Below are 22014 nucleotides of genomic sequence, written 5' to 3'. Positions count from 1 at the left end.
CAAGCCACCGAACAGTGAACTCCAAATTCCTCTCTAAAGGAACTTGACTTTATGTGCAAGACTGAAGAAGTTAGGCCTAAGGGCACTCTCAAAAAATGATGGGCATTTTGGTGAGAGACAATTGATAAGAGAGGAGTAGATTTATGGATATATGGGCTAAACTGTAGGACAGTTTACTGGAGAGAAATGGGACAATAGATGTCTGAAAGAGCTCTCTAGGGATCAGAACAAATCTTTGACCCTAGGAAGATAACTTCAAGTTCCCCAAATTTGATAAGAATAGTCTGGAAGGAATTTGTGCCCCAGGGCACTACGGAAAACAATAAAACAATGAGCCAGCATTTAGTGGGGCTTTAATACCAGAATGTGGTCAGGGAAAGAGACAATCCAAGAGTCCTGCCAAATACACTGTCATCAGAGGGCCTGTGTAAGCATACTGAAGGCTGTGACCTTGAAGAGTAACAACAGAGACTTCCCAATGGGAGGTTTGAGGTCATGATCTCATGGTTCATGGGTTTTAGCCTCACGTTGGGCTCTGTGCTGACAGCTCAGAGCCCGGAGCTTGCTTCAGATCCTGTGTCTTCCTTTCTCTCTGACCCTCCCTGGTTCATGCTCTATCTCTCTCTCTCAAAAATAAATAAACATTAAAAACTTTTTTTTTTAAAGAATCAATATTAATCTAATCTTTCACCCTAAAGCACTGGAAGAATAAACCTAGAGCGTGCGGGAGGAAGGGAATAATAAAGATTAGTATGGAAATTAATACAATTAAAAGAAAATTAGAGAACATCAACAAAACTAAATCCATTTTTGTTGTTGTTGTTCTTATTGTTAAAGATTAAAACATTGGCAAACCTTGAACTAGATTGACCAAGAAAAACTCAGATTACTAGAGCCATAAGTCAAAGTAGGAACATTACTAATGACCTCATACAGAAAATTGATTATAAGATATAGGACTGACAATTGTACACTAATAAATTTGATATCTCAGAAGAACTGGCCCAATTTCCAAAAAACCCACGAGCCACTGAAGCTGAATCTAAAGGAAATAGAAAACTTGAGGATATTTATACCACCTAAAAGAGATAGATGTCAAAACCAAAAAATTTACCACACAGAAAACTCCAGGCCAAAATGGTTTCACAGGTAAATTCCACTGAGCATTCAGAGAAACATTAATTTCAATTTTTCACAAGTTGTCCAAAAAAATAGAACAGGAGAGTACACTTCCCATCTCTTTCTCTGGAGCCAGGATTAACCTGATACCAAAACAAGACAAATATTTCACAAGGGTAGAAAACTACAGACCAACATTTTTTATGAATATGGATGCAAAAATCTTCAACAGAATACCGGCCAACCTATTCAGCAACATATAAAAAGAATTATACACCACGACCAAGTGGGTTTTATCTCAAGAATGCAAACTTGGTTTAACATCTGAAAATCTATGAATGTAATAATATATCATATCAGGGGTACCTGGGTGGCTCAGTCTGTTGAGCGGCTGACTTCTGCTGAGGTTATGATCTCACGGTTCGTAGGTTAGAGCCCTATGTTGGGCTCTGTGCTGACAGCTCAGAGCCAGGAGCCTGCTTCATAGATTCTGTATCTCCCTCTCTCTGCTCCTCCCCCATTTATGCTTTGTCTCTCTCTCTCAAAAATATCAAATAAAAACATTAAAAAAAGTAATATACCAGGGGCACCTGGGTGGCGCAGTCAGTTAAGCGTCTGACTTCAGCCAGGTCACGATCTCGCGGTCCGTGAGTTCGAGCCCCGCGTCAGGCTCTGGGCTGATGGCTCAGAGCCTGGAGCCTGTTTCCGATTCTGTGTCTCCCTCTCTCTCTGCCCCTCCCCCGTTCATGTTCTGTCTCTCTCTGTCCCAAAAATAAATAAACGTTGAAAAAAAAATTAAAAAAAAAAAAGTAATATACCATATCAGAAAAGTAAAAAAAAACCACGTTGATCTTACTAGACACACCATGCAAAAAAAAAAGAAGAAAAAAAAAAAAACACCAAAATGCAGAGAAAGCATTTGACAAAATCCAATGCTCTTTCATGATAAAAACATTCAACAAACTAAGAAGAGAAGGGACCTTCCTTAACCTGATAAAAGGTTAGTTAAAAAAACAGTGAACATGTGGATGTTTTCCTCCTAAATCAATAAAAAGGGAATGATGTTCATTCTCATCACTTCTCTTCAGCACTGTACTAGAGGTTCTAGCCAGGGTAATTAGGTAAAAAAAGAATTTGAAAGAAACAAAATTCATATGGAGTTGCAAGGAACTCAGAATAGGCGAAATGACCTTCAAAAAAGAAGAAAACTATGGAAGACTCACACTTCCCAATCTCAGAAATGACTACAAAGCAACACGGTAAACAAGACATTGCAATACTCCCATAAGAATAGTCATATAGACTTGAGAGTCCGAAAATAAATCCATGTATTTATGGTCAACTGATTTTTGTCAAGGATACCAAGACCATTTAATGGGGAAGCAGTTGTGTTTCAACAAATGGAATGGGAAACTGGATATCCACCTGCAAAAGAATGAAATTGCACCTTTATCACACCATATCCAAAAAGTACCTAAAAATTTTCAAAGACCTAAATACTATCATACCATATACAAAACGTAACTAAAATTTTTTTAAAGACCTGAATACTAGAGACATATCTATAAAGGTCTTAGTAGAAATGTAAGGTAATTCTGTACTATTTTAGATTTGGCAATCGATTCTTGTTTATGACAACAAAATATGAATAGCAAAAGAAAAAAATAAATTGAACTTCATCAAAATTAAAATCTATGTTTCGAATGATAACAGTGACTGAACTGTTTGATGCTTTTTTAAATTTTTTTTAATGTTTATTTTTGAGATGGAGAGACAGAGAGTGGGGAAAGAGGGGCAGAGAGAGAAGGAGACACAGAATCCGAAGCAGGCTTCAGGCTCTGAGCTGTCAGCACAGAGCCTGACATGAAGCTTGAACCCATGAACTAGGAGGTCATGACCTGAGCCAAAGTCAGACGCTTAACTGACTGAGCCACCTAGGAGCCTCTGCAAGTAACATTTTAAAAACATAATTGTTTTTGGCTCTTCTTATTTTCTGCTTATCTACCTTTTAAAGATGGTAGAGAAAGTTAATTATAAATAGCTTAACAGAAGAATTGTAGCTAGTTTTGTCATAGAATGATTTTACGCTCTTTACTGAATCTTAAAACATATTAAATACCTTAAAAAGCAGCAATAACTAGATTTGCATTGTACTGGCACAAAGATCAAAGATCAAGAAGATCAATGAATTCATGGTCCAGAAATACATTCAAACACCTGTAAGAATCAGGTCTAGGACAGATAAATTTTTAAATAAAAAGTTGTTAGATCATTTTCAGGGGGAAAAAAAAACCCTTAAAGCTGGATCTCTAATTTATTACTTACAAAAAAATTCTTGGTGAGTTTCTAAATGTAAAACATTCAACCCAGGGACGCCTGGGTGGCTCAGTTGGTTAAGCATCTGACTTCGGCTCAGGTCATGATCTCACGGTTCGTGAGTTCGAGCCCTGTGTCGGTCTCTGTGTTAACAGCTCAGATCCTGGAGCCTGCTTCAGATTCTGTGTCTCCCTCTCTCTGCCCCTCCCTACTCATACTCTGTCTCTGTCTTTCTCTCAAAAAAAAAAAAATAAATAAACATAAAAAAAAAGTAAAAAAAAAAAAAATCAAAACATTCAACCCAAATAGTCCTTGAAAAAATATAGGCCAATGTCAGGAAAAAAGCAGAAACCCTATTTTAGCCTTTACTCTAAAATAAATTACACATTTCATTATTTGTTTTGCTGTGCAAATTTTTAGCTTGACATAGTTTTCCTTGTTGATTTTTGCTTTTATTTCTTGTGTTTTTGGTGTTGTATCCAAAAACCCATTGTCAAGACCAATGTCAAGGAAGTTCATTCCTATGTTTTCTTATAGGAGTTTTATGGAATCAGGTTTTATGTTTGAATCTTTAATCCATTTTGAGTTAATTTTTGTGAGTGTGCAAGATAAGGGTTCAATTTCATTTTTATGCATGTAGTTATCCACTTTTCCCATCACCATTTGTTGAGGACATTATCCTTTCCCCATTGGATGTTCTTGTCTCTCTTGTCAAGCACCAGTGACTTTTTATGTGGGGGTTTATTTCTGTTCCATAGGTAGGTCTATTTTTATGCCAGTATCATACTGTTTTAACTGTATAGCTTTGTAGTATAGCTTTAAATCAGGAAATGTGATTCCTCATTCTTATTTCTCAGGACTGCTATAGCTATTTGGAGTCTTTTGTGGTTCCATACAAATGTTAAGATTGCATTTTCTATTTCTGTGAAAAATGCGACTGGAATTTTGATAGGGATTGCATTGAATCTATAGATGGTTTTGTATAATATGGACATTATAACAAAATTAATCATTCTTACAGAGTAGAAGAACATATTTGCCAATCATATTGGATAAGAGATTAATATTCAAAACACATAAAGAGCTCATACAACTCAATAACTAAAAACCGCCAAATAATCCAGTTAAAAATGGCAAAGGAACCAAATGGACATTTTTCTGAAGAAGACATCCAAATGGCCAACAGGTACATGAAAAGATGTTTAATATTACTAATCACCAAGGAAATGCAAATCAAAAACACAATAAGATATCACCTCATGCCTGTCAAAATAGCTATCATCAAGAAGACAAAATGTTGGTGAGATTGTGGAAAAAAGGGAACCCTTGTGCACTATTGGTGGGAATGTAAATGGGTTCAGCTATTATGAAAAACTCTATGGACACTCCTCAAAAAATTAAAAATAGAACAATATAATCCAGAGATCTCACTTCTGGGTATAATGAAAACAGGATACCAAGGAGTGCCTGAGTGGCTAAGTAGATTAACCGTCTGACTCTTGATTTCGACTGAGGTCATGATCTTGTGGTTTGTGAGTTCAAGTCCCGCATCAGTGTCAGTGTGCACTGTCAGTGTGGAACCTGCTTTGGATTCTCTCTCTCTTCCTCTCTCTCTGCCCCTTCCCCCTCTCAAAATAAATAAATAAACTTAAAAATGGAAGAAAACAAGATATCAAAAAGATGGCTGGGCGTTCTTGGGTGGCCCAGTTTGTTGAGCGTCTGACTCGTTATTTCAGCTCAGGTCATGATCCCAGGGTCATGGGATCAAGCTCCATGTTGGGCTCTGCGCTGAGTCTGGAGCCTGCTTAAGATTCTCTCTCTCTCTCTCTCTCTCTCTCTCTCTCTCTCTCTCTGCCCCTGTTCCCCACTCACAATGCTCTCTTTCTCTTAAAAAAAAAAAAAGTCTGCAGAAGAGGTATCTGCACTCTCATGTTTCTTGTAGCATTTTTCACAATAGGCATAGTATGGAAACAATCCAAGTGTCTGTCAATGGGTGAATGCATAAAGAATATGTCATGAAATATTATTTAGCCATAAGAAAGAAAGAATCTTGCCCTTTGTGATAACATGGATGGACTTTGAGGAGATTATGCTAAGCGAGACAAATTAAACACAGACAAATACTGTATGTTATCACTTAAATGTGGGACTATAAAAGCTAATGTCATAGAAACTTATAATCGAATGGTGGTTACCAGGGAGTAGAGGCATGAGGGGTGGGTGGGGTAACTGTGGAGATGTACCAGAGTATAAATTTGCAATTAGAAGAATAAGTTCTCAAGATCTAACGCACAGTGCAGTGATTATAGTCAACAATATTGTATTATATGCTTAAAGTTGAAAAGAGACTCAGTCTTCAATGTTGTCACCACAAAAAAGAAACGATAATTGTGTGACCTGTAGAATGCTACATCAGTCATCATATTGCAATATGTAAATGTATCAAATCAACATGTTTTACTCCTTAAACTCACACCATGTTTTATGTCAATTAGATCTCAATCCAAAAATAAATAAAAATAAGATAGATTGCATGTGATAAAATAGCTAATTAACATACAAAAATTTTAACTTCACTTTAAGAAGAAACTATATGTAAATTTTGTCTTTTTGCTCTTCAAGAAAGTAATTCATAAATAGTAAAATGCCCTGAAGCTTTATCTCTTACTTGATCTCTTGCAATATTCTCACAAATATTCTGTTTCAGCCTTTTTTCTCAACCTCTATAATCTTTTCTCTGTAGTGCAGGTAGAATGATTCTTTAACATTAAATCAGACACAGTGTTCAAAATCTCCCAATGGCTTTTCACATCATCGCCTATGATATTCTACCTGGTTTTATACCTGCCTCCTCTCTCACCTCATTTGTTTCTCTCTCCCTTTGATCATCTACTAAGCCTTTGGCCTCTGCCATTCTTCACACACATTCAGCACTATTCGACCTCACTCGCTGTTTCTCTGATTGGAGACCTATCCTGCACTTCCTTCTGGTGTCTGATTAAATGTCACCCTCTCAGAGAGGCCTTCCTCAACTCCTTTATGTAAATGAGCAGACCCATATCCCCCAACACTTTTTGATTCTATCTCCTGCTTATCCTTTGTACAACACATTTATACAATGTTTGTGTATCACGTTTCAACAGATTGTAAACATTTCTAATCCTTTTATATTTCTGGCTCCTAGAACACAGTCTGGCACAGTGTAGGTACCTAATGATAAATAGATAAGGAAAATAATTTTTAACTATAAATCTTCAAAAAATTAATAAGCAAAATAAGCAAAGTTGAAATGGAAGACCAACATTAAACTAGGTAAATTACTTTGGGGCTGCCTGAGTGGCTCAGTGGGTTAAGCATCTGACTCTTGATTTTGGCTCAGGTCATGATCTCATGGTTCATGGGCTCAAGCCCCATGTCGGACTCTGCACTGAAAGCTTTGAACCTGCTTTGGATTCCCTGTCTCCCCCTCTCTGCCCCTTTCCTGCTCTCTCTCTCAAATATAAATAAAACATTTTTTAAAAAGCTATTAAAACTGGGGGAAATTACTTTCAACCTCTATCTAATTTATTACACAAAGCGCTCTTGCATATCCCTTGGGAAAACACCACTACTACATATGCAAAAACATAGTTAAATGAAAAAGTAATGATAAGAAAATGCAAAAATACATAAAGTTTGCAAACCCACCAGTACCTGAGGAAACGGAAGTAGAAATACCAGTTTTTCCCAGTAAGATTAAGAAACATTTAAAACATGTTTTAAATGTCTGCAGGGTTGATAGGTTGTTTGGGAGGATAGAAACACAGTCTTTGTGTCAAAGCATGGCAAACCACATTGGAAGACAATTTGGAAATATTTATTAGCATTTTTTTTTATTTAAAAAAAATTTTTTTTAACATTTATTTATTTTTGAGACAGAGAGAGACACAGCATGAACGGGGGAGGGGCAGAGAGAGAGGGAGACACAGAATCGGAAGCAGGCTCCAGGCTCTTGAGCCGTCGCGGGGCTTGAACTCACAGACCGCTAGATCGTGACCTGAGCTGAAGTCTGACGCTTAACCGACTGAGCCACCCAGGCGCCCCTTTATTAGCATTTTAAATGTGCATCTGTTGCACTTTTAGAACTCTTTATAACCAAAGCACTCGAAGAATTACACAGCCTTTACCTGGCAAAAGTCCATTTAGTTTCTTGAAATAGTAGCGACAGGGAACAAAGCCTACATGTCGTAAGGATAACTCCATTCCCTGGTATGGCATACCAGCACATTTATTCAAGAGTCTGTTCACATAGCTTCCACTGCTTCCTTGATCACCTCATCTAACGTATACTCCAGATTTTGTCTTGTGTCCCAATGGGTGAGGAGCATTCCAATATTTAGTAAAAGAAATCTATCAATACTGTCATGAAAGGATAGTCCTAATATGTTATAAAGCTTAAAAAACAAATCATAGAAACCTGCAAGAACATAAAGCAATCTATGAACAATGATTTCTTTAGAGGAGTGGAATGGGGACGTGGCCTTTTTACTTTATACTACACTTGGCTGCTTGATTTAATTTTTACCACGGCGTGTGTTCTTACTCGACACTTTAAAATACCCAAGAACAACAAAATGTTGACATTATCTTTAAAATACATGGCTATTTGTAATTACTAACATCCTTCAACAGTTTCAAATTGAGGTTGGTGTTTGGAATCATAACTTTATTGCTTTACATTTTCTCTCTCTCAAGAATGAGGTCATGGGGGAGAGCATGCGTGTGAGCACAAGAGGGCAGGTAAGCATACGTAAGGGTGTCTGCATGCAAGATGTTCTTCTCACTTTATCTCCACTTGAGAGGTGTGGGGCATTTGGGGGCCAAACACAGAGGAATTGTGGTGTACATAAGAGAAAGGAGAACTCGAACTTTTTGTTTTTTACTCCTACAAAAAGCACCACGCTTCACCATAAAAACAGTATTTAAAATTTTTTTAATGTTTATTTTTGAGAGACAGAGAGAGACAAATCATGAGCAGGGGAGGGGGCAGAGAGAGAGGGAGACACAGAATCTGAAGCAGGCTCCAGGCTCCGAGCTGTCAGCACAGAGCCCGACGCAGAGCTGGAACCCATCAACTGTGAGATCATGACGTGAGCCAAAGTCCATTGCTTAGGTGACTGAGCCACCCAGAACCCCCCTCCTGTTAATTTTTTTTTTAATGTTCAGCATTTTTAATAGAGAAAATGGAAGTTGTTAGCACTTGTTCAGTATTCCCATGAGTCTCTGTTAGTGTAGGGAACTTGTATTAGTGTAGGGAACTCCCTGTTTTGCTTGTTTGTTTTTCCATATTGTTAGTTTGGACTTATCTAGGTGAAACTTATTTTGTACCAGTACATATTGTTTTTCAAAGACAGTTTTTTAATATAAAGGATTGAATGGAAAGTTTTCACCACCATTTATAGATACTCGTGACATAGTATCTCAACTCTTACTAGTACTAAGCAGGAGTTTTGGAATGTCCTTCTGGTATGGAGCTTGATTTGAAATCTATAACAAACATGAGGTTCAAAAAAATAGATAAGAACTCTACCACATCTGTTTCTAGTACTATGACTGTGACTAATCCTAATAATAGTCATTACTATTTCTAGCATTTATTGAGTGTTCAGATTTTACCAGAAACTATTCCAGGTGGTTTATACATGTGTAGACTCAATATATGTAAACTATTTAGAAACGGGCTTGGTGCATATTAAATGCTCACAAGTATTAACTATTATTATTATATACAATAAGGTGGGAATTATTACAATTGTATATTAGAGAAAACCTGAGATACTAAGTTTAAGGAAATTTCCCAGGGCCATGCAGCTGACAAATAACATTATCAGGATTTGAACCAAGGCAGTCTGACTCCTGAGCCCATTCTCTTAATATTACCTGCACAATTGTTTTCAGTGAAAGAAATCTAACATGTTACAATGTGTCATGTGAATGATTCATATTATTTGATCCTTAAATTAGGTGAAGGTACCAAGAACATTGCGAGAAATTGGTTCATTTGCCATCTTTTGCCGGAAAATTCCAAGGAAGTCAGAACTAGCCTCTCTAAACATTAGAAGACATTATTTTAACTCAAACTTAAAAAGCATTCTTGTGTATGGTGTAAGAAAGTAGGCTTTAAGTATAATAGAGCTATGTTGCACAATAATCTGCGATTAAAAAGGAAAGGACTGGAGTTTTTTTAGGCTGGTAGATTGTAATTACCTAATTGGAATATTAATTCCGTTTGTCTTCCTTTGAAGGATGTTTCATCTTTTGTTTTACTCCTTGGTGGTACATCCAATTACTGAAAACAGGATGTGCCTGTAAAAAAAAAAAAAAAAAAATCCAATTCCCAGCATTGAGGAGCAAAAGCCCATCTACTACTAATTGTTGTCATTGAAACTAAGTACCACACAAAGCCAAACAACAAATGGTAATGCCAACAATTAAAGGAAGAAAAAGAACAGTCTCACTACATTGCGTAATAGGAAAAACAGAGAAAATGTGTTTCAGGATTTAGGCATGCTTCCCCACGATTGAGACAACTAAAAGGGGAGAAACTTTGGAATGAGTTAGTTGCACTTGTCAGTTTCATTTTGTCTTGTTTTGTGAAAAATATACAGAGGTGGTACAGGGCTCATATATTTACTGGACACCGCTCCACTGAAAATGCTGAAATCCACATACCCACCGCCCATCTCAACTGCAACAGCATTATTCACAGTGGACAACTTCTCCCTTTGGTTTGTTTCTATAATGATAACAGAATGCTTGGTTTAAAACTCAATGCACCTATAGCAGTCAAATGTCAAAGGAGGGGGGAAAAGATGCCATTTTAGTATTTTGCCATAAGGTGTTAAAAATCCTTCAGTAAAAAAAAAATCTATTATCTATCTATCTATCTATCACCTATCTATCCATTATCTATCTATCTATCTATCTGGTAGAATCAAGACTAAATGAGACCATACCATGCTTTCAATCAGGTCTGTGTTTATATTCTACTGAACAGTAGAAACTATTCCCAATTACTTAATTTATATACAAGGAACTTCCAGAAGCTCTTTCATGAACTTCAATGACAAGATGTACAGGACAGATATTACTTACTAAATGTATTTATTGATGTTCTACAGTTCTACAAACTGTAGAGAGAACATTTTACTTTATCATTTGTATTGGGGTGCTGCCATTTAGAAGGAACTAGAGCTGTCTCAGTTGTTTTATTTAGGGGTCAACCCCACACGTAAACAAACAAAGGCTTTTATTACGTAATTTTCTTTTGAGTTTGGCACATTTTAGGTTCCATTCTGCAATTCCTTAGTCAAACCTTTTCTAAGCATTAGAGGATTCCATTCCTTGAATGTCTTGGGATCGTGTATTTAACTATTTCAAATCTATGTCCTGTTTTTAGAGTGCATATAAGTTTCTTAGGTGTGGGATTTTCTATATGTAAGGATTGTGCCTGTTATCTTTTCTCTACAGAAGTCACGACAGTTCTTAAGTTGTGTTTTCTGATGCTGATGCTGAGGAAGATGACACCAGGTTAAGCGTGGCCAAATATTTTCAGAATGAAAGATGTGTGCTTCAGCTCATGCTCCTCTCACATTTGGTGGAAGGAGCAACAGTTGATATCATGGTATGCAAGTCAAGTAGCTGCAGTTACCAAAGGTCAGGGCTGGACTTGGTAACAAAGACCCTACCTTTAATTTCATTTTAATTAATACTTGCTCGATTTATCCTTTGTAGATTTCCCAAGATCCTATTTCTGAATTCTAGTGCTTTTGATAACCCTCTAAACTTTGTGCCATCTTGAAATTCAAAAGATATGCTTTCTTTACATCACCCAATGGACAAAAATGTAAGTGAGAGATTAACAGAGTAACATACTTCCCTTCCGAACGTTGTCAGCCCATTCTTCTGGACTCTTACTGAGTTATGATTGTTCAGTCAGTTATCCAACTAATTTCTCAGGTAACCAGCCCTTATTGCTTCCACTTTACCAGTGGTTCCACTACCAGTTGGGACTGACAATCTTAAAGGTCTCAGTGGCCATGTCAGATTTCTACTGTTGGCTACCATTTACTACCATTCAGTGGCTCAAAACAGCATACATTATCTCACAGTGCAAATAGAGATCTCTTAATAAAGCAAAAGTTTTAATAAATCAACACTCTACCAGAGTCTTTTGCTTCAAACAAGAGGTTGGTCAGGCTGCATTCCGTTTTAGAGGTTGAGCTCCTCTTCTAAGTTCATGTGGTTGTTAGCAGAATTCAGTTCCTAGGATTGTTAACACTGTAGGCAGAGCTGTTCTCCTCTGAGTTGGTTAGGGGCTATGTTGAGGGCCTAGAGGCCTCGCACAGTTTCTCACCAAAGTATTGTTTTTTGGGCCATTCATACCAAAGCAGCTTTCATACTCAAGGCCAGAAAGAGTCCCTCCCCTGTAGTCTGTTAAGGCAGAGTCATTTACAGTGTAACATAGTCAAGGGTATGCCGTCCCCTCACCTTTGCCAGATAGCAGAACCTAATCAAGGGGTTGACTGTCCCCTCACCTTTGCGTATCCTATTAGTAAGAAACAAAATAAATTATTCTTGCACTCGAGGGATTATGCATGGGTGTGACTCATCAGGAGTCACTTTAGGCTGTGCATGCCACAGTGGTTTAACAAAATTAAGGGTTAATTTCCTATGCATTCAAAATTTGCTACAGTATTTTTTTTTAAGTTTATCTATGTATTTTGAGAGAGCCAGAGAGAGCACTAAAGCAGGGATGGGGAGGAGAGAGATGAGGACAGAGGATCCAAAGTAGGCTCTGTGCTGACAGCAGAGAGCCTGATGCAGAACTTGAACTCACAAACCATGAGATCATGACCTGAACTGAAGTCTGATAGTTAACTGACTGAGCCACCCAGGTGCCCCCAAATTTACTGCAGTTATGAGTAAATATACAGGGAAGTTTTCCTCCGTGTGGAGATACAGTCACCCAGGCTGCCTCAATCTTGTGACAATTACAACTGAACTCAAGATCATGACCACCATGGCAAGGGGCACAATGATGGAGGGTCTCAAACCAATAGTTAAAATTATCACCTATAGCTACAGCACAAAGGCCAAAACTAGTCACGAGTCTCTACCTTTCTGCAAAAAGATAGGGCATGCAATCTTCCCAGAGAAGAGGGAGACCTGGTTTCTAACACAGTCATCTTAAGAAAACTTCCTTTCAATTTTTGATGGTATGTATATGAATTTATTTTATTATCAATATGATTTTTATGGATTCAGTTGTGTCTTCAAAATTTATTTTACACTTCTAACTCCCAATGTGACTATACAAGACAGGCGTTTAAGTATGTAATTGAGATTAAATATGGTCCTAAGGGTAGGCCCCTAATCCAATGACTGGTGTCCTTATAAGAAGAGGAAGAGACTCTAGGAATGCACATGCATAGTGGAAAGACCGTGTGAGGACACAGTAAAAAAGTGGTCAACTGCAAGTGAAGGAGAGAGGCCTCAAGACAAACAAAACCTGTTGATACCTTGATCTTGGACTTCTAGGCTCCAGAACTGTGAGAGATACATTTCTATTTTTTGAGCCACATACTCTGTGATATTTTTTACTACAGCTTTAGCAAACTAATACAACACAAAAGAAAAAGAAATGTAATTAGCCTCATATTTAAAGCTTTATAACTCACTTTCGCCTATTTGCTTATTGATTTGGGTAGCCATCTTGTGAATCATACGTTAGTTTGTTTTTAATTCCCATACTATAGATCATTATTAGGCAGAGACTCTGGAGAGAAAATGTAACTTATGCAAAGTTACCTAGCTAACTAGTGTATCAAACTCAATACAATGTTTACTTTGTGTTCTGGGGTAATTCAAATTTTCAGTAGTAAGTCCTATCAGCAAAACTGGTTATTTAAGTAGCCTATAAAAACATTGGCTTTTGGGCATAAAAGGATATGTGACCTAAGCTTACTATCTTAAGTTTATTAAGATTTCCCCCATGGAAATGTCTATTTAATTGAACATTCCCATACAGCATTAATTTTAGCAACTATGGCTTTGAGTTTAACAACGCTTTAAAATTTTCTACAGTCTTAGAAAACAATATTTGAGGCAACTAATTGTAGCAACAATGTTTTCTAGTGCTATTACTAGGGGACATATGTTAACAGCCAAATCTCTATGAATGGAATATCCAGGGATCTCACTTTGGGTAGCTTTTATTAGTAGAATTGTAAATATGACCGGGGGGTGGGGCGCCTGGGTGGCGCAGTCGGTTAAGCCGCCGACTTCAGCCAGGTCACGATCTCGCGGTCCGTGAGTTCGAGCCCCGCGTCAGGCTCTGGGCTGATGGCTCAGAGCCTGGAGCCTGCTTCCGGTTCTGTGTCTCCCTCTCTCTCTGCCCCTCCCCCGTTCATGCTCTGTCTCTCTTTGTCCCCAAAATAAATAAACGTTGGAAAAAAAAAATATATGACTGGGGGAGTGAAGAGATTATTGTTTAAGTAATAAGGAAATTCCTCCCACCCCCATTAAATGTTTGGTCTTGTTAAGTGCACTCTTCCACAATGTGGGCAATCACGTTTCCTTGGTACATTTAACATAATTAATATATGCGTTTGTATTTGGAAAGCTCTTTCTTCTTTCCTCTTTGTTCATGACATGAACCTTACCTTTATACCTATTTTCTTTACTGGCTACTCTCATCTGTCCTTAAAATCTACTTCTGCTCACTGAATATTAGATTATCGAATTTGCTGAAATGCATAGAACTCATTTATGCATCATAAACATTTTTTCCTCTATCTCTCTTTCTTATTGTCCAAAATAGTTTAAACTATTTGCTTAACTCCTTTTGTGTTAATACACATACTCAGTGCCACTTGACTACAGTTTTCATGAGATTTTTTAAATAACTTTAAAGCTTAACCATTCGCATCCATCACTGCATCCCGATCTCATTTTCTATGAGACTTGCATCTGTTTTGTTTAATTATGACAGAAGTTCATTTTCTATTTCTCACCGCCATCATCCCCCATTAGCATCCCAAGTCACTTTGGTGTCTATTTGAAGATTCAACCAGCTATACCCCATCCCCAAACATCAGCTGGGGCTGCAGTCCAGCCTCATGCTGGAACGCCCATCGAAACTCTTGCTTCACTCTGAGCCGATGATACTCTCAAAATTCAGAGGCACCTCAGGCCGACCCCAGGGACCTTCAGCAAGTGGTTAGCCACTATTTCCAGCCAAGTCTATGGGGGTTTGTGTGATGGAGGTTTGGCTTTAGGTTCACAGACTGCTGCCGTGTTAATAAAAACATATGCAAAACTGCACACACAGTCTTTTTTTTTTCTTAAATAAGTGCCCATTAAAAATAACTATATGATAATTAATGAGGAAGGAAAGTAGTACAGTGTAGATGGTTTGTCAATATCGTAGTTAGGTCATTCATCTGTGGAGCAGTGATATTCACCTACTTTCTCCTTTGTTTCAGAGAGGTAGAGTTAATATTTCACTTCTTATTTTAGACACTCTCTCAAGCATTATTTTAAACAAGCAAACAGGGACCACTTCCAAGATAAAGAAAGTCGCCATTCTTCGATGATGAATTCATAATGAAGGGAATCCTCACTCCAAATGGACTTCTGTAAGGCACCATTCCCCTGAAACTCATGTTCCTAAGTATGTGAGGAGAACCAGTTAATGAATGTTAAATTAAGTTGTAGCATACTTAGAGACATGGGCAATGTTTATGTGACACTAGTTTACTTTAAAACACTCCCTATTGACCTTTACAAAAATAATACAATAGCAATTTGAGATGAATATTTACAGTGGGTGGAAATAGTTCGGAAGTGCTAATTCCCAAACCACTGTTTGTGAAACGTCCTGCTTCTTTGATCTATATTTTCTCAGGCTTCTTCAGGCAGAAACGGCAAAATTGCCAAGTTCCACGAGACAATTTCTTACGGGAGAACAGGCAGGACCCGCGGCCCTGAAAAGGTAGCAATGAAGCAGACCCGGTTGCTAAAATGAAATCGCTTAATTTGTCACGTGAGCGTGCCTACCCAGAAACTATGAGCTGCGTTGGAAGAAAGACTGAAAATACGTAAACTCTAAGAGAAGGTATCTTTTCAGCGAAAAATGTGACGTAGTAATTAATACCTGGCACTTGCATATCAAAAACGCTCTTTTAAACATTAGTTTTATTGGTTGATGAATATCTCTGCAGCGTGGCTCTCTCTATTCAGGCCTCATATATGTGTAAGTTGCGAGGGAAATATTTTAAATCAAAGCTGTAAAATAAGCATAGTTAGAGAGCTAACGTGAGGATTTTTACTTCATTTACATTCATTACATATTATGAGTTTAATTACCTTCCTCAAATAATACCAGTATGAAGGAAAGATGCTGAAGAAGGCGTACTTCTATGATGATTTTATTGATTGTGACTGATGGATGGCACCAACATTTCATAGTGAAGAATCATGGTTTTGTTACATCAGGAAAATTAAATTGGGAGAGTTATTTTCTTTCCCAGTGATAGTGGCAGTTAGAATATTTCACCTGTAATGAGATGTGTGCGTTATGTGCCATCGTGAACCACGGCTCAGCCATTAAATATATGTAAATGAAGAGAAACACAAGAGAGCCCGGGCATAATAACGTGCAGAACAGAGAAATGGATCCTGGAAAGTGATTAATTTATTTGATGATGCCTCAAGTGAGGAATTTTAGGTCACAAATGAAGTGACAGAATGACAAATTACCATTTTAAAGAATTTACTGGGCATCATTACTGAACAATTGTCAGGTAGTTTATGGTGGCTGAGAAGATGGTATAAATATAGATCTTTTCCTTATCTGAGATGAATTATTAATCACCTTTTTAAAAATCTTTGTGAGTGATGGTTGGCTGTCTGATTGGAAATAATGTGTTCTACAATTTTAACTAAATTCTAATATGATATGTAACAGGAATCTTTACAATTAAAGTCTCAGTGGAGAGTGGTAGGAGGTTTACAGTCAATTGCGGTTTTAATGTGATAGAAGAGGATGAATCCACTCGCATATTTCAATAGATTTCCTTAGGTATATTATCCCTGCTGTGATGTTATTCAAATGTTTACAGTTTATTTTCATTTGAAAAATGACATTCAGATACTTAAATTGTTTTCCTTGGTTTATTAGTTAATGAAAATGAAATTCTAGTAATTACTATAGTTTTGCAGCCTGCCACATTATTTAAAGTGAAGTGACTGCCTTTGTCAGCGGCATTATAAATGTCATCTTCCTGTGTTTTGTTCAATTTTTGTTTGCTTTGTCTATGTTATGTCCCTTCTCTGTTATATGTCACTGTGTCTAATACCAGTACCAACTGGAGTGTGGAAGACAAAGTTACAATGTGAAATAAAGACATTTTCTCAAGTTTGGGGGTTTTTGGTGTATTTTGATAATTAAAGTACGCACCGACCTACTTTGTACGTAGCACTAACCATTCCAAAAATAAAACCAAAATTCTCTATTACGAGGTACGCTGAAAAATCCAAACACATTTTAAGATGTGTGTGTCAGGCTGTTTAAACCAGAGTTTATACATCGATTTGTGTCTGATCAGCTTCTTAGATCAAATGTATTTGCTGTTGTAAAGTGTTTTATTATTATTGTTGTTATTATTGATAAGGACTAAAGGCAGCAGTTGTTTTTTAAACAGTGTATGCTAGTTATCTAACGGAGTAGAAATGTCTAGAAAAACTATGTTTGACAAGCTTGCTCTTAAAGCAAGCAGATAGCAGTTGCTATTTAAGAAGGTCCTAAAAGGCTAATCTTTCACCTGGAAGGAAGTCTGAGATTTTGCTCCTTTTTCCCCATTATGTGCACCTCCTCGTTTTAATCTTGATTCATTCTGAGAGTATATGAAAAATTTAAATAAGTATTCCCTGTGTTACCCATGACATCTTACATTGCTGAACTGGCAAGAAATTTAAATTTTGAATGTACATGCTACTTTTTAAAATCATTTTGCTTTTATCCTCCCCCACCCCCCATAGTGGGTGGTAGAATTTTACAGAATCTTTCTGTCGGTAAAAGAAAAAAAAAAAAAACTAAAAGAATTGTTTGCTTTTAATTTCAGGTCCGGTCTCTACATGGCATGCTGAGTTTAGGGAAATCTGCATGCTGCTTTCCTTTCCCACAAAAGACGCTGAGGTGTCCCTGGTGTGCCTAGCGGCACATTTCAGGTCAGTCCACTCCGGCGTTTTTCCATTAGAGATGACCTGCACCTTTCAGTTGTCTTTTATTCTTGCCTGCCGCAGAAAATATAAACATACAAACAAATGAGTGAGGGCATGCCCCTCTAAAGAAAATTCAAGTCCTGGATGAGGTGCTAGAGAGAGACTGGGCTTGTTTAACCCGGCACGGTTCAGAGCGAGCAAGAGTGTATCAGAGGGGAGAGTCACTGTTGTGCGTGAACTCAGCCCTTCTGCCACACTTTAAATATCTTTCGTCTTCTGCCAGCTTACATCAGCTGTCAGAGTTGCAAAAATGCAGTGGAGATGCCGTTGACTCCAGTGTATTGAGAGAGCAAAAAAGATCCCTAGGTAAAATGGTGAAGAAGAGATTTTAAATGAACTTACAGACATGGAAGAGAGGATGCTTTGTGCAGTCATAAGACTGGGATTCTTGGCCTTTTGCATGATTCAAGATGAGCATAGAGGAGGAAGAGGAACATCTGATTAATTGAAATGTCATGATTGGTCACTGTGTGCCAAGCGTATAGAGAAAAACATAAAAATGTTGACTGTGCCCTTAACGAACTTACTCACTGATGAGCAGTTGGGCCACAAAAAATGTCCAGATGTTTCTTGTAACTCCATAAACTGAGATTTCTGAGGAGTTTTATAATACTGAAATGATCTAATTATCTTCATTTCTTCTCTTTCTATCAGGGTTGGTTTATTCCAGGAGCAACACTTCTTTGACTGCCTTTTTCCCTCCAAATTCTTGCCATGGCATTTCTCCTATCAAAGGGAAATCCAACCACATAGCTCCAGACACCTTCTCCTTACTTCCTATTTCCCCAACATTTTGTTATAAAAATTTTCACACAAAGAGAACACTCATGTAGCCACTACCTTGATTTACCATTGATGTTTTGCTACACTCATTTTATCACACATGTAACCATCCATCTTCAATCCATCTGGTAATCTTTTTTTTTAAAATATTTTTTAACGTTTATTTATTTTTGAGGCAGAGAGAGACAGAGAATGAATGGGGAGAGGGTCAGAGAGAGAGACACACACAGAATCAGAAGCAGGCTCCAGGTTCTGAGCTGTCAGCACAGAGCCCGACGCGGGGCTCGAACTCATGGACCGCGAGATCACGACCTGAGCCGAAGTCGGATGCTTAACCGACTGAGCCACCCAGGCGCCCCCCATCTGGTAATCTTTAAACATATTTCCAAGTAAGTTGCAGACATCATTACATTTCCCCTAAATACTTCAGCATGCGTATAGTTAACTATTATTTTTGTGGTTTTTTTTTCTCTTGAATTAAATTTTACACACGATGGAATATATTCTTACTGAGTTTCAATAAATACACACATTTGTATAACACAGACCCCTATCAAGATATAGGACATCACTATCACCCCGGAAAATTTCCTCACCCCCTTTCTGATCAGTGTCCTACCTCCACTCTCATCAGAAGAAACTGCCATTCTGATTTTTTTTATATAATAAAAATTGGTTTTGCCTGTTTTAGAGCATCCTATAAAATGGAGTCATACAACATGTTCTGCTATGTGTCTGGCTGCCTTCACTAAGGAATTCTTTTGAGATTCACCTACATTGCTGGTTTTCTTTTTATGGCTGAGTTGTGTTATATTCTCTGAATACAATGCAATTTGTCTACCTATGTTCCTACTAATGGACATTTGGGTTATTTCTAAAGTTTTGGGGTATTACTTTTTTAAAAAATTTCTTTAATTGGGGTATTATGAATAAAGCCACTATAGACATTCTTTTTATGAACATAGATTTTTGATTCTTTTGGATAAATATCTATATGCGGGATTGCTGGCTCATAGAGTGTATGGTTGTTTTAAGGAACTGATATATATATATGTGTGTGTGTGTGTGTGTGTGTGTGTATACATGTATATATATATATATATATATATATATATGTTTTTAACAATATCATTATGCCAGTGTATATTCCATCCACAATAACTAAAATTTTGGTCATTTTACTTCTTTGACAACATCTGGTGTTGTCAGTCTTTTTATTTAAGGCCGTCTTTTGTTTTTACTTTTTTGTTTTCCTTTCATCTTTCATGTGTCTTCACTCACTCTCTTTCTTCAAGATGATTATTATGCCCTAATCAGCCTTCAAACATGCTCTGGTGTTCTACTCCTTACAAAACAAAGAACACAAAAAAAATTTGACCAAAAATCTCCCTCCAGCTACCAAATTATTTCTCTACGCTCCTTAACCACTCAGCTTCTGCACTTTATCAACTAAGCTGCTTCTACTTTATCACTTGAAACTCCCTGACTTCTGGATGTTGGGGTTGCTCTTTAGCCCTTGGTCCTAGACCTACCTATGTTCTGGTTATGCATCTTTTCCTTAAGAATTGTGTTTCCATGTGTAAACCAATCCCAATGCCAACAATTCTCAAACTTATATCTCTGGCCTGAACTTTCCTTTGAGTTTCACCTGCCTACTTTCCATTTCCATTTCCACATTTCTCTGATGCTGATAGCTCAAAGTCACCATACCTGATTTTGATCTTATGCTTTTCCAATTATGCTGTTCCTCCAGGATTGTCAGTCTTTGCTAGGATTCTGCACTTCTTCTTACCCTGAGATTTAAAAAAATCTAATAATTTTTACACCTAGTTAAACACACTAAGACATATACTTTGGAAAAAGATTAAAATAATCTAAAAGAAGTACCTAAAATATCTGATGTCTGAAAAGAAATTAGTCAATACCTAGAATGAATTAAACATCTATTTACCAATACTTAGTGAATATAGCAAAAGTCATTCACAGTGGAAAATTTGCAGACTTAAAATATTTATTTCATAAAAGAAGAAGGATAAACATGGATGAGTTAATAGGTAATTCAGATAATAGAAAAGGAACAAAAGATAAATCTCAACTAAATGAATGATGAAATAAATGATGACCAGAAAAGCATAAAATTGAACTCATATAAGAAATAAAACAAGTGGCATGATCAAAAAATGATTATAGGATGATCTTAACACTAAGTTGCATATTATGAGAAACTTAAAGTCTCTAGACTCATTCTAAAGGCAGAGGAATATTATAGAAAGTAGAGCTCTAATCTGATAGAACTGATGTCTTTATAAGCTGAGGGACAGACACCAGAGATGGTTCCTTCCACTTGTACACAAAGAAGAGGTCATGTGAGCACACAACAATATGGCAGCCACCTACAAGCCAAGAAAAGAAGCCTCAGCATCTTGTCAGCACCTTCATGTTGGACTTCTCAGCATCAAGAACTGTGAGAAATAATTTCTATTGGGCAAACCAGCCAGCCAGTATCATTTTGTAATGGCAGCCCAAGCAACCAGTACAAAGAAGAAAGAGTGAGGTATTTTGCTATTCCTGAGTGAGGGAAGATGATTTAGGGATATAAAATGATTTTACTGCAGAGGAGAAGGAAAATGTGAGAAAATGCACTGGGATGATTTTTCCTGTCTAATATCTTCAACTAGGAAATAACTGAAAAGAGCCCTCTGAAATGTCTCTGAAACAGATAAGTCATAGTAAAATGATCTGAGAGAGTTTGTACTTGATAGCTGCCAACAGCTGCCAAAGGTGGTCACAAAATATTTGGAAGATTTTAGAGGGCGTGAATGGGAGAATCAGCTTAGCATTAATAAATGAGTTCCAAAGCATTGAGAGAGTTTCAGTGGGAAATGAACAAGGAGAAATAATCTAAGATGTCTATGTCCTAATCCTAAGAATCTGCTACTTTATGTGGCAAAAGAGGCTTTGCAGATATGATTAAGGTTGCAGACCTTGAGATAGGAGGACTATCCTGGATTATCCTGGGTGAGTCCTATCTAATCAAATGAGTCCTTAAAATGGAGAAACTTTCTTGACTATAGTCAGAGAAAGAGGTGTGATGACAGAAGTTCTTTGGAGATGAAGGAAGGGAACCATAAACCAAGGAATGAAGTGGCCTTTAAGAAGCCAGAAAAGTAAAGGAAACTGGTTCTTCCCTTGATTCTCCAGGAAAAATGTCAGTCCTGCTGACACCTTGATTTAGTGCAACCCATGTCAGAATTCTGTTTTTCAAAACTACAAGATAATGCATGTTGTTGTTTAAGCCAGCAAGTTTGTGGTCATTCCTTATGGCAGTAATAGAACACAAATACAAATTTTGTTCTACACCTTTGGACCAGAGCATAGAAACTAAAGAAACATGAACGTAGTTAAACATGCCAAAACTTGACATCACACACAAAGAAAATATTTGTCCACCCACACTTCTACTATGAGGAT

General features: G+C 37.3%; 1 long non-coding RNA gene across 2 annotated transcripts in view; it reads left to right on the top strand.

Annotated features, from left to right (window-relative positions):
• Positions 1-22014, top strand: part of LOC109502699 — a 54490-nt gene that overhangs the window by 12289 nt on the left and 20187 nt on the right. The window contains exons 2-4 of one of the 2 annotated variants that reach the window (XR_006583212.1): positions 10945-11098; positions 15383-15592; positions 17601-17706. This is a non-coding gene — a long non-coding RNA (uncharacterized LOC109502699). The remainder of the gene's footprint in view (positions 1-10944; positions 11099-15382; positions 15593-17600; positions 17707-22014) is intronic. The other variant, XR_006583213.1, reaches the window with a different exon arrangement.

Source organism: Felis catus, chromosome C1 (genome assembly GCF_018350175.1).
Source record: "Felis catus isolate Fca126 chromosome C1, F.catus_Fca126_mat1.0, whole genome shotgun sequence".
NCBI lineage: Eukaryota > Metazoa > Chordata > Mammalia > Carnivora > Felidae > Felis > Felis catus.
This window is presented reverse-complemented; position numbering and strand designations above follow the sequence as displayed.